We start from the raw sequence: 18,257 nt of genomic DNA, 5'->3' as shown, positions 1-18,257 counted from the left end.
GGATTTCAGTGATGTTACGATAGTCATCTTCACGTGAGAGAGAGGGAGAGAGAGAGAGAGAGAGAGAGAATCGCATAGAAGAAGGGAAGTTACACCCAGTAGCCTTGGTGAGAACTAGAACTAGAACTATAATACTTGGGTGCCATTTAAGCAGGAAGAACGTTTTGTGCATTTAACTCTTTCAAATTTAATTTGGATATGTTGATTTTTATATAGATATTACGGAACATAGTGTGGAATCTAAGAACGAAGTTGAAGTTTTGGCTTGGATCTTTGAGATATGCTGAATTTCATCTTTGCCTATTTTGGCACACTTCCCAGAAATCTGGTATATAATCTTGCTGCCACCTACTCTATCGGATCATGCCTAGAGAGAAATCCGATTAATGGTGGAGCTCAATGTCTACAATGCTAACCAGATTCCCTTTTCCAATTCCACTGATCAAGAAGAAGGAGGTATGGAAGTATTTGATGGTTTATTAACCAGGTCTCCTTCCATATACCCTAGAGGTCACCTCCACTCTCGGTAATGCAGAACATAATGTTCTGAATTCCTATCCATCAATTCCAGTCATGGTTCAACAACAGGGTGTCAAGAAAAATTCAACACAAGAATTTCAGCCTCAATCTCAGCCTATACGGAAGCACAAAGCAAACGTAACACGATCATCAAGTCCAAAATTTGAAATGGATAAATGCAGAAAATTCTCTTCTACAACAGCACGTGAATTTGTGCTTCTGCTTCTTTCTCGTCTAGATGGTACTACTGTAATAATATTTATGCATAAAGTACCAAGTCAAATAACTTCCTACCATACCAGAAACAGTGCGCCACATGCCTTGTGTGATTTTTCACAAGAAACACAGAAGAAGAAGAGGAATCTTAAAAAATTTCGATACGAAGAAATTTTCTGGTTCTGATGGTACATCTCCGGTTGTACTGAAACGTTACGCTCTAGAACTAACACCTGACTTGTATAATCTTTACACGCTTTTATGCCAGAATGAGTACAGCTGCATCTATCCCGAGATCTGTAATCAAGCCTATATACAAGCCATTCAAAAATAAAATAAATAAATAAGATGTCTACTGTCAAACTACTGATCCATTGCCTTAATCTAAATATTTTTAATTTTAAAAATAAATGGAGAAAGTCATCAATAGTCAACATAGAGACACATCAGTTAATGTGATCAAGGCCTGCTAGTATGGAGTATATCAGTCTAGTCTACTGTCCCCAAATATACGATAGGAAACTAGATTACAATATATAGAATTGTCGCAAACAAAATTTGGAGTAAACGGATTTGTTAGCTGTCACTCATTAAGAAACTATTTTTGAAAAATAAAAGGCAAGAATAAAAGGAAGGAAGAGAGAACTTGTTTATCAACTGGCGTTTCTGATTTTTCAGTAAGAATCGTTTAGATTATTAATTTAAAATATGAACATTTACTAATCTTGTCTGTAAGGCTGAAGATCATCCAAAACAAAAAACAGGTTTTCCTTCAAACGTTCAATTTCTACAATGTTAGGATTATAACTAACCCATCTTCATTAGATTTGCTTATCGATATATATATTACAAGCTAACTCCCATCAGACTAGATATGTGGGCGGACAGTTCGTTATTGACGGAAGGTAGGTAGGTCAAAACTGTCGACGTATTCCCATGTTAGCCCAGCAGACGTCCATTGCCATGCTTACAGATAATCAGGATTAAAGATTTTCTCTCTCGTAACTTTCGAATCACCACAGTGTGACCACACCAACAGAAGAAATAGTTGTATAAACATTCCCCAAAGTGCGGATTACCTCACTACTCTTTCCTCCACCTGCCGCTAATGAAGTGGCCTCACTAATTGCATCCTGAGCCACAGGCGACTCGTCAGTATCAGTATTTCTGGCTAAGGGACGTTCATCCCCCTCCCTCCCTATGCAGTTTTCTCTCTCCAAGAACAATTGGTAGTTTTATCCCCTTGACACCAACTGATCAATGGATGCAGGCAGACCTTGACGGGCTTCATGGCTTCTTGCCGAAATACCTTAAACCCCCAAATGCCGAGATGAACGGGTTGAGATCACGGTAGCCACAGAAACGCCTAGAAGTTCTAGCACACTTTCAGAACTTTTGTTTCAAGTAACCATGGGCACTTGGTAAAGAAAGAATTTCATCAGCGTCAGGTCTTGTTATTGACAATAATAGCGCTATTTCATGCATCATTACCATAGCATATAAATACGTAGTACCGGCAAATTAGCTCTTTCATACTTAAATGACTTCAAATACTGAAATGACGAAGGAGCAAGTACTTATATAAAGTGAATAAATGAATGGACAATAATAATACTAGTAGGTATTTACAAAAATAAGAGAATGTAAATTCAATCCCCACCCCATATTACCAAGTGCCTTGAAATGTGGGGAAAATCCATCTTGAAGACATACAGATTTACGCAAACTGACATGGCGAAATCAACTAAAGTAAAAAATGAAATATGAAAGTAATTTTCTTTATGAAGCGATCCATTTCTTTAAAACATGTTACTTATATCTACGTACACAAAATTAAAACTACACTGCTAAATATATATTATTATGATTAAATGAATTATCGTTATTCAGAACAAAGAATTATACTAGTGTGAAGATTTTACAACCAGAGACAATAGTTTAAAATCACAAAGAAATTGAATGCATAAATTCAAGATTAAATTAAATAATGGTAGAAACAAAGAAATTAGAAGAAAGCAAGCTAAAAAAAAACTACGATCTCAGACCTAAAAGGGGGAGGGTTCTCATGTTTTGGGGGGAATTTTCTAAACTTAAAAGTTCTATACAAGTAGCAAGGATATATGCATCAGAACAGTTGACTACTAGAAAATACTCACGGGAGTATTTTCTAGTAATTGATAGAATGAATTACACAAAGAATACGTGTAATTCATTCTATTATCACCAAAACCATATATATATACATATGTAATTAATTTTTTAACTTGGGTATACTGTATATTAGGGTTACCAAGTAATTTCATAAGCTTGGTTATTTAACTCCTAATCCCAAGTAAGCAACCAGTTAAGTTTGTGCCTGAAACATAGTTCAAGTCTAAAGATGGTACAACACCAGGGCAACTCATTGTAAAGGTGGGTAAAGCTCTGATCAGTATTCTTAGTATTTCCCATAATGTAAAGCACATCTCACTAGAAGATGTATACTGCAATACATTATGGGTGGGGTCACTACCCAGACCGGTTTCAACCTTTTTTGAGGTCTCCTCAGTGAGTAGCTAGACCCTAAATACCAAGGTTGACAATTGACATTTATGACTTTAGGGGTGAAGCAAGATGCTTTTCATATTCCCCGCTATCTGTTGTGGTTACAGTGAAGGTAAAATTTATGAGCAGATTGCTCGCCCTGAAAGAACATGGAGATTATGTATCACTAAAGGAGGCTAATATAGCTTTTGTTCTTCTATATTTGAATATGTCCGTTGGATGGTATGCTTCGGCTTGCTGAACCAAATCGTTGGGATGTGTGGACGTCTTTAGGAAAAACTTGGATGCTAAGGAGTGCAGAAAAGAGAAAATATAGGGAATATTTGTGTCTCTGTGGAGTTGATTGTTTCTAACATACCACAGGGCGTTCAGAATTATTCTCAAGCACTTGTTCTGCATCGCTGTATTTTGATAATGTTAGCATTAGAGGTGTGGCTCCAGGCCGGAGATGCATAGGCGATTATAGAACGAATTGTCATCTGGTATAGTTACAATTTGATTCTGTTGCTGAGCTTGCTATTTCTATTAATTAGCGGATAAATCTGAGCTATGGCTTTAGAAGCCTTTGTGCACGCAGACTTAGTGTGCTGATAGGTTTTAGTAATACAGAGCCTTATCAACTTTACCTATACAAGTTGCTACAAGGTGTTTTTATTTTTAATAAGAATCTCTGGAGGAGATACAGATGTAATTAATTTTTTAACTTGAGAATACTGTATATTAGGGTTACCAAGTAATTTCATAAGCTTGATTATTTAACTCCTAATCCCAAGTAAGCAAACAGTTAAGTTTGCGCCTGAAACATAGTTCAAGTCTAAAGATTGTACAACACGATGGCAACTCATTGTAAAGATGGAACAACTGGTGCTGTACCATCTTTAAACTTGAACTATGTTTCAGGCGCAAACTTAACTGTTTGCTTACTTAGGATTAGGAATTAAATAACCAAGCTTATAAAATTACTTGGTAACCCTAATATACAGTATCCTCAAGTTAAAAAATTAATTACATCTATATTTCCTCCAGAGATTCTTATTAAAAATAAAAACACCTTGTAGTAACTTGTATAGGTAAAGTTGATAAGGTTCTATATTAATAAAACCTTAGCAGAACCCCAAACAGAACACATGGAAACTACAGGAATAGAAATACATATGGAAAACACAAGCAGCATTACGATATATGCAGCCTACAACCCCCCAAATAAAAAACTCCTTGAATCTGACTTAGATGTGATACTAAATACAGGCAGAGCAGTGATTATAGTCGGAGATTTTAATGCCAAACATTCAGTCTGGAACAGCAGAAACTCAAATATTAACGGAATAATACTCAACTCTTACACCACTTCAAGAAATATAACAGTAATAGGACCCACTGAACCGACACATTACGGAGCAACCGGATGACCTGATGCACTAGATACCAGATATAGCTATATTAAAAAACATAGAGCACAGCTATCAGATACAAACAATCAACGACTTAAGTTCTGATCATAACCCCATCATATTACAACTAGGCACCATGCAAGATGGTGCCTAGTTGTAATATGATGGGGTTTTCTGCAAGATTTAACAGAAAACACCACCAAATTTATAAATTGGAAACAACTTCCCTCAGCCTTCCAGGAAAACCTTGGTCCAATACCGCATATAACATCTGCCGAAGATGTAGAAAAAGCAGTGAAGACTCTTGAAAAACAACTGCTGACAGCTATAACACAGGTAACAAATATAACCAAATGTACACCATCAAATAAACTTCCAGAGGATACAAAACGTCTTATCCAAGAGAAAAACAGATTAAGAAGACAATATCAGAGAACACTGGACCCAGCGGATAAACAAGCAGTGAATAGAGCAACAAACCAGGTTCGATATGCCCTAAAGGACCACCGTAACCAACTCTGGAATAACAAAATTCTCCAATTAAACAGTCAATGTGGAAAATGATGAAATCACTCCGTTCAAAGCGTTTTACATTTCCTCCAATCCAAGGTGAATCTAATGTCGTCTACAACGACGAGGAAAAAGCTGAAGCATTTTCTGACAGTTTAGAAAAACAATTCAGCCCCAATTATATCAATACCGATATAAATTTGATAAGTAAAATTCACACCCAAGTGCGTAAAATAACTCAAAATGCCTCAATCCAATCCAATAACAAATCCGTGTCACCAACAGAAGTATACGAGATTTTAAGAAAACTAAATAACAAAAAGGCTCCGGGTCCAGATGGAATAACAAACAAGGTACTCAAGTTACTTCCCCGCAAAGGGGTTATGCATCTAGTAGCCATCATTAATGCCATCCTCCGGCTAAATTATTTCCCACAGCGATGGAAAATTGCCGACGTTTTCCTAATTCCCAAACCTGAAAAAAATACACAGTTTCCTGAAAATTACAGAGACCAATCAGCCTTCTTTCATGCATAGGTAAGATAGCCGAACGTGCTATTCTCACACGGGTTCAAGAGGCAACAGATATCAACCATATAATTCAAGATGAACAATTCGGCTTTAGGAAATATCACTCCACAACGCTACAAATTTACAGAGTTATCGAACATATAACCCAAGGGTATGAATGGCACCAACACTCTGGCGCAGTTTTCTTAGACATCACTCAGGCATTTGATAGAGTGTGGCATCATGGACTAATTTTTAAACTACACGAAGTTGGTATTCCATTGCCACTAGTTCTACTTATCAAATCATATCTAAATAACAGAAAATTTAAAATAAAACTCAACGGTATCAGATTCACAGAGAGGAGAATCACGGCCGGAGTCCCTCAAGGCTCTCTGCTATCTCCCCTACTCTTCTCCATATACATGGCAGATCTCCCCAAACTGTCTCCAGCTATCACCGCTCTGTATGCCGACGACACAATCATTATAGCCAGATCCCTCCGTCCACACCTGGCCACAATCAAGCTGCAGAGAGCAGTCAATGAATTGGAGGATTGGTACACCAAGTGGCGTATCGCAATTAATCCAAACAAAAGCTCTGGCTCTGCAGTACTTTTCACCAGACGTAAAACAGAACCGAATACAAGCATACAAATGTTTGGTAAAATCATCCCTTGGCGCAATTCTACCAAACATCTGGGAATTCATCGTGATAGACGTCTAAACTTCAAGTCACATATGGATAGCGTTGCCACTAAGGCAAGTCAGACTATAGCACAGCTATACCCACTCTTGAATAGGAACAGCTTCCTAAGCATAAGCAACAAAATCCTCCTTTTCAAATCGGTAATCAGACCGCAACTAACTTACGCCTCTCCAACCTGGGGTCACACAACTAAAAGCAACATCAACAGACTTCAGATAATACAGAATAAATGCCTAAGAATGGCATTTAATGCCCCATGGTTCATCAGAAACATCCAGTTACATCAAGAAGCCAATCTTCCAGATATTAAGACCTACATGATAAGCATTTCGGAGAAATTCTTCGCAATCACGGATAATCACCCAAATCAGCTAGTTCGACAGGCAGCGGACTATAAACCCTCAAATCATTTCAAACATAAAAAACCAAAATCCTCCATCGCAAGAGAAAGCTGATACAGCCTCAATGCTCACAATGAGCGGGTAAATTACCCACAATAATCTCATCACCCACAATCTAAAATCCAGATGAAGGGATAAAGAGTCAAGGACTCAGTCCATCAACCAATTAAGTTCAAAGTTCAAACCTTGGTATTTAGGGTATAGCTACTCACTGAGGAGACCTCAAAAAAGGTTGAAACCGGTCTGGGTAATGACCCCACCCATAATGTATTGCAGTATACATCTTCTAGTGAGATGTGCTTTACATTATGGGAAATACTAAGAATACTGATCAGAGCTTTACCCACCTTTACAATGAGTTGCCCTGGTGTTGTACCATCTATATATATATATATATATATATATATATATATACTGTATATATATGGTATTCTCAATGTTTGTTTATATTTGCATTCTTAATCTTTCCATCATTTAAAATGGTCGGTGTACTGAAAATTCTCACAAAATGATGAGCAAAAATATTATTAATAAACAGTTACGAATGTACCATATGAACACACACACACATTAGAAAGGTTTTCAAAAATCTTTCATGGGTGGGATTCACAAAAAAAAAAAAAAAACCTACTGAAATTCATCTAAATGCATGCCATAAATAAATATGGATTTACTGCGTCTCCAACTATTTAAGAACGAAAAAAATACCAATGTTGGCAGTTCAAGAAACTCTTTTGCGTGAGTAGTCAGCAGGATATTTTCAAATCTTCAACATCAAGTGTTATTCCATTATGTCTGAAAGACTTCCACGTTTGGGTTTCCGCAAAGGTTAAACTACCTTTATTGGCATTCTCTGGCGTTTATCAGATATTCTGCACCTGTGGTTTTTGTCATTTTAAGCAGTCAGGAAGATCTGCGGGAGCCCATCGCGATAAGCAAATATTCAACTATCACCAAACAGTTAATTATCAATTATCACTTCCAAAGAGGTTCACTGAAAGATAATTAAAGTCCAACACAGGAGCAAATTCCATTCCTTATAGAAACATCATATAATGAGAGTTGCGAAAAATTACTATTTCTTCAAATATGAACAAATCGGTTGCGCTTATCCCCTTACTGGAAACAACATAACCGCTTTTCATCGAGAAGTGTTAATATTTGCATTCTCAATGTTTGTTTATATTTGCATTCTTAATATTTCCATCATTTAAAATGGTCGGTGTACTGAAAATTCTCACAAAATGATGAGCAAAAATATTATTAATAAACTATTGCTTTTACATAAGTAATCCGTTTTAAAAAAATTTTATAGTTAATATTAACCAAACCTCGTATGCATTGCTTGGAATAAGAAATGCTTTATGAATATATAATTTTATATATACGAAACATACGAAGATATATATTAAAATTAATATATATATATATATATTAATTTTCTTTATTAAGCTGGAATTAGGAAACTAATGAACCGTAAGGAATGCCATTCGTTGTTTTTTAAGAGGTTAAAAAGATAGAAAAATGGATGAAATTTCAGACTGCAGGATTTATCCAGTCATAAGCAGGAGATAAACCTCAAAGTCACAAGGAAACTGAATATTCAGATCAGAGATTAAAAATATCCACAATAAAATAAAATAAAATAAAAACAAGCCGAAAAAAAAGTATTCCATTACAGAAGTTTTTTTTTCCCTTCTTGTTATTTCATTGCTGAAGATTTTCCAAAACTTTGGAATACTGCAGTTTTCTTAAACTAAACTGCGCAGACGAGCATCTTCCGGATTCAGTTATGGATTCCTGCAGCTTCTGGACACACGTTCTTTTCTCTTTTTTTTATTTGTATCCCGATGCATTCGCGGGCCAGACTAACCCCTTGACTAATATTCACCTGAACGCTTCTCTTCCCTTTCTGCACCGTATCTATAACACCACTTTAATAAGCATGCACTCTCGCTTCCCGCCACTTAATCCCTACCTGTTATCTGTTCTAAAGCCCGTGATAAAGTTCTCAGCACACAGCTATCCTCCCAGGAGTGGCAACCAAGGCGATAGTCAACGAACAGATAGGCTTACATGAAAATCCACATCATAGCTCTGACTTTCTCAGTGATAAAGTCCCCGAGCAAAGCGCGAGGAGACTTATATATCATCGTGCGGTGGGATTAATCACCAACGTTCCAGTTGAGGGTTGCCGGGATCTAGCCGGCTGCAAATACATGTCACGACTCATAAGAAGAGACAGTATTTGTCTTGATCAATCTTTCCTGTGCGCTAGAGGGGCTCGTGCAGAACACACGGATGTGAAGGTTGCGCGTCCTCGGGATTCATAATTTATCGTTCTCTTGATTTGCAAAAACCTTCTCATCATAATCTGCACTGGCGTCCCTGACGGGGCCATTTCCTATTGTGGGCAACGAATGAGGACTGTCTGTTCTAATGCCAGTCTGGGGATTTCTCGGATACAGTCTTTGTGAGCAGCGCCGATAAGCGAATAGCTGTCTACTGTAACGATACTTATAGTAGGAGTTTATTGCATACCGGCAGCAAAGAGTCCAGCATACGACAACAAGATAAAGCGAAGACTGGAAGATCATCGGACGAACTCATCGACTGGAGGTGTTGAACAGCAAATATGACATAAGCACACGTCTGAGAATTGGAAATCTCTTGCTTCAATTATTGTCGCAGAAGGGTTGTAAATAGCAAAATGGGCCTATGGCATGAATAGCCTGTGAAACTGCGAAAAGTAATCCATGATGTGAGCATTTATTACTTACTAATACAATCAATGATAAAGTTGACCCCGATAAGGATGAGATGTATCAAAATAGACATCCTATTTAGTCTCCTTAATACTATAAGAGCAACTGGTCAATATGAATATCTTTCATATAAAAATAATAAATAAAGAGCGCCACAGTCGATTATACTTAGAAAAAAGCCAACGTAGTCACGTATCGTATATTCTAATTTTAATAACTGCTATCAATATAAGATAGGTCTTCCGTTTATATAGATTGAAGAATTTAGTTTGTCGTTCACGTTTTGCAGTCACATTGCATGCAGATACGTGTTTCCAATAACTGGCCTATTAAAGTCCTTTCCTCAAAGATAGGATTTATCTCTTTTTCCAGATAGCAAACAAATCCCGAAATTACTGTTATTATCTACATTTTATTGCCCTGTGAATTTTTCAAATGAACAATCGCTATTGGTTGTTTTTTGTATCTTTCCTGTCATGCATTACTTTTATCACTTTCATTAGTACAATAAGCGTAATGCATGACAGAATATTTAAGAGATAGAGGAGAGGTTCTGTTAATTTAATCTGCCTTTATAAGAAGTAGTTGCACGTTAAGTACATCAATAACAAGTGCTGGTGTGCAAGAAATATAAATGTTCCTTGATCATTTGATTTGTAGTATCTTATTAAAATACTCTTAACCAAAGGTCTACAGAAAGTATACCACATAGAGATTGCCATGTCTAAATAAACTAATACGAAAAATATAACTTAAATCTTCGAAGTATTTTTTCGATGCGGAGAGCCACGTAAAGCTTATTCCTTTGAAATTATGCACATGGACGTGTCGATAGCGGCTGCATCACTGCTCTGATTTTCATTACATTCTGTACAGAACAGGTACAAAATAAGCAACTATAAATTTTGATTCAAATCTTTACATAAGGATGTGAAAAAAAAGTTCATTTTCTTTTTTTAAAGTTTTGATCTTTAATTCAATACTCACTCGAGTTATGGATTTATTTATTTTTCTAGAACTTAAGAAATCTTTCACTCAATCCTCTGGAATGAAATGTTACTGTGATTAAAAATAACGTTCATTTTACTGAAGGAGATTACCGTTTTGGTTAAAATTAACAATTTTAAAGTAGTATATTATTTTAAATTAATATATTACTTTTAATATTAGATATAAATTTTCAATATTCTATTTATCACTTAATACAGTACCCTCCCTCCTTCTACATGAGTGCCTCCGTTCTGTAATACAGTAGCGAGGACATGATCGTTGCTGTTTGTTTGCCTGATCTCTAATTACGCAAGCGGCGACTAAGGTATGGTCACTGCAACTGAATTTACGTCTGTTAATTATTATTATTATTATTACTTCGCATTCCACGGAGTCCAAGGATTAATTGGGTAGGTGTTCGGGCAGTTTTCCTGTTTTGGCGAGATGGAAAAAGTTTCTCATTGGAAAATCGTTGCCACCATTGTTAATTAGAAAGACTGCATTTGAGTCTTATCTAGACGGCGCGAAGAACCTTAAAGGCTTTTCAACTGAAGGTGAGTCAGTCGCTTTTATATCGTAGCATTTTTCTTTGGGAACCTCTGGATTTTCTCTCCAAGAAATGGCAAGCAGGCCAGAAAACACACAGTTAAGAGACATAATATACTGTCTTCGTAGTATTAGTTGCAGTGGTAACTTTCCTTATCATTAAACCAAAAACATGAGAATTAACAAGAGATGTGCATTTTCACCTCGAAATCATGTACTATTTATGCAGCTAACAATAACAGTAATACTGACAATTTATCAACTATGAAGTTGATAAATTGTCGGCATTACGGTACATAATACACAGCATCAATGCTTCAATATAAATATTTATACAGAACAATAACTCAACAAATCGGTTTCTTTGCTGTTGAGTACATTATACACCGAATAAGCTAATTTCGAGAAAAAAAGAATAATAATAGGAATATTTAAAGGTGGTTCTGTTAGTCACTGCAGTGTTGGACTTTGTAGTGAACAAGTCAAGTCAAATATTCAATACAAAAGCCCTTACTCTTTTTTTTTTTTAATTTTCTTCTCAGACAAAGTTATTTGAACATAATGATGTTCCTGAAGTCTGTTACAGCCTTCGTGACATCGTCGAGCTTTATTTAAGTTGTTTAGAGAGAGAGAGAGAGAGAGAGGCAAGATAATCATTACTATGCGTACCACACAGATATTCCCCCTTTTCTGACAACAAACATTAGAAACCCAAAGCTGCAATATAGGTTTTTGCAGAAGTCAAATCGTTTTGTGTTTTTATTTGTCTAATGAGCTATGCTGTTCCTGTCGCTGCCTACTAAGTCGACGGCAGTGTTCGCTCGATAATTAACAGCTGTAATCTTACATTACTTTCAGCGCTCAGCAAAAACCACAATAATTAATTCAGTGAAAGGCTCTCAGCCCTACCCTACAGACACTCCTACAGATTAAATTAACAACGCGTGCTAACGAGCCGTTGTAATGTGGCCTGCTTTCTACTCTGCATCATTCGGCCTCCTTAATTACAGCTTGGCAAACTTGCAGCTTCGAGGAAGGGGGGGAGGGAAGGGGAAAGTGTACTTTCTTTAAATGAAGGTTATCGACTTCATCAAAGTCATTTTGTAGCTGTACCCTTAGGACTCCCCGAGCAAACCATTAGTATTACAGTGAAATCTCAGCGAGTTGAGAGAAGGCCGAAAACATAAAACCCACGTGATAAACGAATATGAAGAACGTTGCTATGTGGTGGCGGTGGTGCGCAAGTTGCTCTGAAAAGCAGAAATCGTGAACTATACTGAAACATTAACCGTTTGAACAGATACAACAGATGTCACATTGAGCGCTTGTGTCAGTTAAAAATGTAGTGATCAATTTAAACACAATAAGAACTGGATTTCGGAGAAAATAAATCATAATTATTAAAGTCCATTTTTAAAATAAAGTACCCTCTCTCGCTCTCTCCTGTTTGTCTGAAGCAGCTAACGTATAGTATAATGAAAAACTGGATTTAAAAAATTGAACTTGACAAGGATCCGAAAATCACTTCTGGTATGGCATTTATGGCATAATTATCGAAAAAAGGTCAAATAACTTCTATATGCAAGTAACCAGAATCTAAAACGTACAATAACTCACCTTTTATTTTTTTAAAAGGATGTTTTGAAATGTTGCTGTCAAAATCAGAGCACCAATTGTGTTGCGATTGCATTGTCGCTTTGATAATGCAGTATCTTTTCCATTGAATGACCTTTAATAACTTCATTAATTTAATAAACAAGTCAACTTACTCTTTCTTACATAAAGGTACTGCGTACTCGATATATCAGTGAAGATACTTTTAATTATGGCGAAAAATGGCAACTTTTTCGTCTTCATCATTGAGCAATAAAAAAGAGAAGTTCAGTTAAACACTTGTTAACCCGCGAGATTTTTTCTTTGTGATAATTATACTTTTTTTTTCCATGAGTGTGCAATATAAATATCAATTTAAAAGACTATGTATTTAAAGAAATAAATAATTAAGGCCACAAAAAGTTATGAGATAAATACTTGAAATGGCATGTGAACTAGGTGAACCAGGGGGTTTGAGAGTGTTGAATCTAGTAATAGTATCTGAGAAAGTATTCGTAATCACAGTGACTACTCTTCCTTCGATTGGGAAAGTAGCCACGCAGTCTTGTTCTATGAGGTTGTTAAACATATGGAATTCTTAGTCAGGAAAGGATTTGTGTGGAATTACAAAGCTTTTGATTATGACAGGCTTAGGAGGGAGTTTAGAGTAGTGTCATGGCATAAGTAGCTACAAGAAAAGGATAACAATAGTGTGGAAAGTGGTCCAGGATTGTTTGAGGGAAGCAGTATCAGGGAATGGAATCTAGGAAAATGAGGATGACTAGTGGAGTGCCTGAAGTTTCTGTACGGCCACTGCTGTTCGATTTGTATATTGATGATACTGATGATGCAAAACTGGTGAGACAATAGTTGTTAATGGTGATGCCATTAACATCCTGCATGATGATTTAAATAAATTAGCGTTGTGAAAGAAGGATAATTGTTGTCATAATGTTGAAAAATGTAAGGTATATTTTTCAACATTTTAAAAAATAAGTACAAGTATTACATACTTGTACTTAACTTATGGTGCTGGGTTGTATGGTGGACAGAGAGTTGAAGTTCAAAGGACATATTGCAAAAGTTAGCAAAGTGGTTCAGAGGATTACTCGGGTGCTGAAGAATATATTGACAAGTAGAAATAGATATTATACTCTTATTGGCTTCCATTATAAGGCTACGATACGGCTGTATGTATGCACACATTTGGTCCACTAAGTTTCTTGGATATGAGGAGGTGGCGAAGAGGATATATTCCATAGGTGACAGACCTATGGAATGCTCCTTATGAGGACAGATGGGAGGTATGGATTGTAAAGTCTAGTTGACAGTTGGAAAAGAGGGGACATGATAGAAACTTATATGTTACTTAAAGGAGTTCTATAAGATTGATATAAAATAACTTTTTCGATACATGATGAGTAAGGAGAGAATCAGGAGGTCATCCCTGGAAGTTGTATAAGGGTGTGCAGATTTTTTGCTCACAGAGTGGTGATTGACAAATAGGTAACTCATTGTAAACCAAATAGTGGGATTAATCCAACATCATAACCAAACGCAGTGTGTGTGTGTGTGTGTGTGTGTGTGTGTGTGTGTGTGTGTGTGTGTGTTACTTGATTCTGCGGGTTCAAACTTAACAAGCTGAACACTAAGCGGAACTATTAGTGGTCTATCCTTGATTTCGAAGAGTTCCGTCCATTTTTAAATACGGAATACATGGGCCTCTGCTGAAAATACCCGTTTTCGAATACGTTAAAAACATGATAATTTTCAAAACCATTTTAAGTAAAATCAAGTTAGCTAAACCTTACGCAGAGTAGGATTTTTTCTTCTTCTGAAACTGCTTTATTTCTACGAAATCACATATACAGTCAATGAACAACATTTTAATAATTTTTTAATAAATTTTATTTAGTAAATAAATTGATTATATAAATTTATGCCATAAATAATTGTAACTAATATATTTTTAATAAATCGAAATGGGCAAACAGCCAACTCCTTTTCACAACATGCATTTCGGTTTATTGTCTATCTGTAAAGATCGTAATATATCGATCAATAAGTTTAATGGATTTCTTCCGAAAAAATTATGGCTTGTTATTTTTCAAGCTATAGATATTTTATTTCTGAAAAATACTACAGTGCTAATTTTTCTTTTTTTGTTTAATGCCTACAACGAGTTGTATCAATATTTCAATAACATTAGTTCAGCTCCTCTCTCTGCAGAGAGAGAGAGAGAGAGAGAGAGAGAGAGAGGGAGGTTATTTTGTCTTTCTTCATAAGACATCCCACTATTCGAAGGCAAATAATCAAAAAAATTAAATTTTAGAAGACAGCTTTTCTGCCGATCATTTATTTCATTAATAAAATTATTAATATTAGTTATACTAATAAAATTCATCATACGAGTATATAAAACATTCCAGGCTTGAGTGTCTAACATTTAATATCCTCATTAATACAATATTTAAATTTGCCAGAAACTTTATAAAGCATATATTTCTGAATAATATTTGCACAAAACAAAAAACCAAAAATAAAAATTTACCATTTTCTTTTTTCTCTCATTTTTTGTAGCAAATCTATTCCATGTGTGAGAATTTTGCGAACAGACTGTTGCAAGCAAAAATTTCATACCGAAGATCTTCATAGTGGCAACAAAAAACAAATAAAGGAAATAGTTGAGTGCAGTTTTCTGAAAAGATAAGAAGGAAAGTGAAAATATTGACATATTTTTATTTTCTTATATATTTGTAGTGTTACGGTTACAAATAAGGAGAAAATCCAAATTAGCGATGGCAGAACAGACTCTACCAAAACCTTTCCCATATCAACCTTTATTTCTGCTAAAATACTCCTTTTGTATATGATTACTAAATATAATTTTGTATAACTTAGACACGTTTTACCGCGTTGTTTCAAACTGTCCAAATGAAGAAAAAAGTGGGGTAGCTCGACAAATTATGTAACGATTCTAAAAATACCAAATGAAGTCTCGGAAAAATCATTCACAGTTTCATTTTCTGAATGATTTAATATTAGAATTTTGTGTTAAGATTGATCGAATTGGCTAATCGTTGTTAACTTAACTTTGAAAGCTTTAGAAGGTCATCATTAATAAATTAAGGTCAACTCTTAGATGAGATAAGATATAGAAGAATCACTGTGGCAGCGAGAACCGAAATATCCAGTAGCGGACTGTATTTTGAAACGAAACGATTTATATTGATCAGAATGGATTAATATGACCAATCAAACAACCCATTTTTCGCCCATGAACTCTAGATATATAATTTTGCTTCACTTAATCATATCACTATAAATGGTCGATTGAAGTCAACTTCGAAACTGCTCGACAAATTTTGATATAGAAATCCTAAGTACTAAATTTTATTAAATTTCTTCCAGATATTAACAAATTATTAATATATATTAATATATTATTATATAATTAATATATTAATATATAATAATTATCATTATATAATTAATATATTAATATATAATAATTATCATTATATAATTAATATATTAATATATAATAATTATTAATATATTAATTTCGTCTAACTTGAGCAGTTATTTATTATGTATCATTTTGAATAATTTAGACAAGTTTTGTCTCGCTGTTTCAAACTGTCCAAATGAAGAAGAAAGTGCAGTCGCTCTACAAATAATGTAACGATTCCAAATACCAAATGAAGTCTCGGCAAAACTTGACCATGGTTGCTGATAAAATGATGATTATAGGTGCTTACGCATTTTGCTAAACGTACCTAAAAACCAATGTGCATTAAAAGACGAAGTTGTTTTAATGCACATTCTGCTACTGTCTTTCTATGAACACTAGCTTCAACATAAGTACTGTAACAATCTAAAATAAATACATTAAATAACTAGAAATAACCAGTAATTAGTTCAGAAGGCGGAAAGGAAAATTATCCCCTTCCATTAAGAAATAAGAACAACATGGTATTACAAATTTGCCGTTAAACAAACAACAAAAAGAAATAGTCGTTAATGCTTTTATGAATTACAAAATAGAAAATATTTGAAATAACTGCTATTAGTGAAAAACATTTATTACCTCTCATGGAATCAAAAGACCACTCATCAAGAGAGATCCTGATTTTCAAATGCAACATTCATCAGACCATTCTTTACAAACTGCTTTCTGTTTTTGCACTTGCTCGACTCTCAAGCAATACATTTCGTCCACTCTCTGCTTCTCACTCTCTCAAATAAAACTCTGCATCTCATTCTCTTATTAATACTTTATTTATATAAATTTCAAGGATGGTATCTTGTTTTTCTCCAGCCTCTCTCCACTTTAAAACTATTTTATTGTGTATTGATCTGTACAGATTAATGCAAAAGATGTGCCTTATTTGCCTCAATTATATTGCCCTCTTCTTCTATCAGTTAGTCTCTGCGGATGGCATTCTCTCAACCCAACCTCACATCCTTAAAGACCTGCCACTGCTTTTATTGCACTTCTCTGGATCCTTTTCAGAATCTGTTAATTTTCTTGAAACTAGGCGACCAAATATGTGTACAGTATTGATTAAGGTTACGTACAGTGGAATTATACAATTTAAAAAGCAGTCAATCCTTACAAATCACTAATTGTAAACCTCACTCATTTTCATAGACAGTCAATCTACTTATATCTTCCTGGATCAAATCTCTCCTATTTAACTAGGGAAAAAATAATAAAAAATCAACATCAGTGTTCATATAAGAACGTACTGTAACGACAATCTGAAATCGTCCAGTCGTTAGTGTTGCATCCAATAGAATTTACTGTACGTACGTACCAATAAAATCACTGAAGATGATTTGAAAGTTAAATGAAATATAAAAATTAATAAAATACTTTTAATTTTTTTTTATCTCAGTTCTCCCTCCTAATACCCAGGGGAGGATCGTACATAGGCACTGCGAAACTGCAGCAACCCCAATTTTTCTCGATATATAAATATATTTATTAATTTATTTATATTCGCTTGTAATATTTAATTTTATCATCAACAATCCTATACTATTCTCTTATTTTGTATAAAAAAATAATAAAAATCCATCTTGTAGCACTTAGGAGGGCGAAGGACGCTAGCAGCACTGTGTTTACCACAGTGTCACATTGCTGGTATTTGCTACGCGCGCAAGCATATGCACGTCATAGTGAGATACGAGCTATTAGCGTAATGGGGCACTGTCCGTCGCGAAGTTCCACTGTTGTTTATATGCAGTTTGCGCAGTAGTAGTAGAGTGTTCGTAGTGCTCATCGTGTTTACTCCATCTTTTTAAATATTTGGACATTACAATTAAAGACATAACATTTGTTATAGTTTTTATTTTTTAACATTATTGGGGTTATGATAATAGATTTTAGTTATAAGTAATTTTGAATTATACTAAACTGTATAATTTTATCAATAATAAACAATATTTTTTCATGTTTAATTTTTTTTTAAATTTTTACCATAATTTTGATATTTTATCCAAACACGTATACACTGTGCTTACAGTGTATACGTGTATGCTCGTGGCTTGAAATCGGGG

General features: G+C 35.0%; 1 protein-coding gene across 1 annotated transcript in view; it reads right to left on the bottom strand.

The window, feature by feature from the left end:
- LOC150103221 (solute carrier family 66 member 2) overlaps nucleotides 1-18,257 on the bottom strand; it is a 456,400-nt gene that overhangs the window by 351,284 nt on the left and 86,859 nt on the right. The window contains exon 3 of the mRNA XM_090397709.1: nucleotides 15,244-15,390. The gene's annotated coding sequence lies outside the window, so the exon portion shown is untranslated. The remainder of the gene's footprint in view (nucleotides 1-15,243; nucleotides 15,391-18,257) is intronic.

This window comes from Typopeltis vanoorti, chromosome 9 (assembly GCF_054136105.1).
Source record: "Typopeltis vanoorti isolate ZY-2024b chromosome 9, IOZ_Tvanoo_1.0, whole genome shotgun sequence".
NCBI classification, from domain to species: Eukaryota; Metazoa; Arthropoda; class Arachnida; order Uropygi; family Thelyphonidae; genus Typopeltis; species Typopeltis vanoorti.
This window is presented reverse-complemented; position numbering and strand designations above follow the sequence as displayed.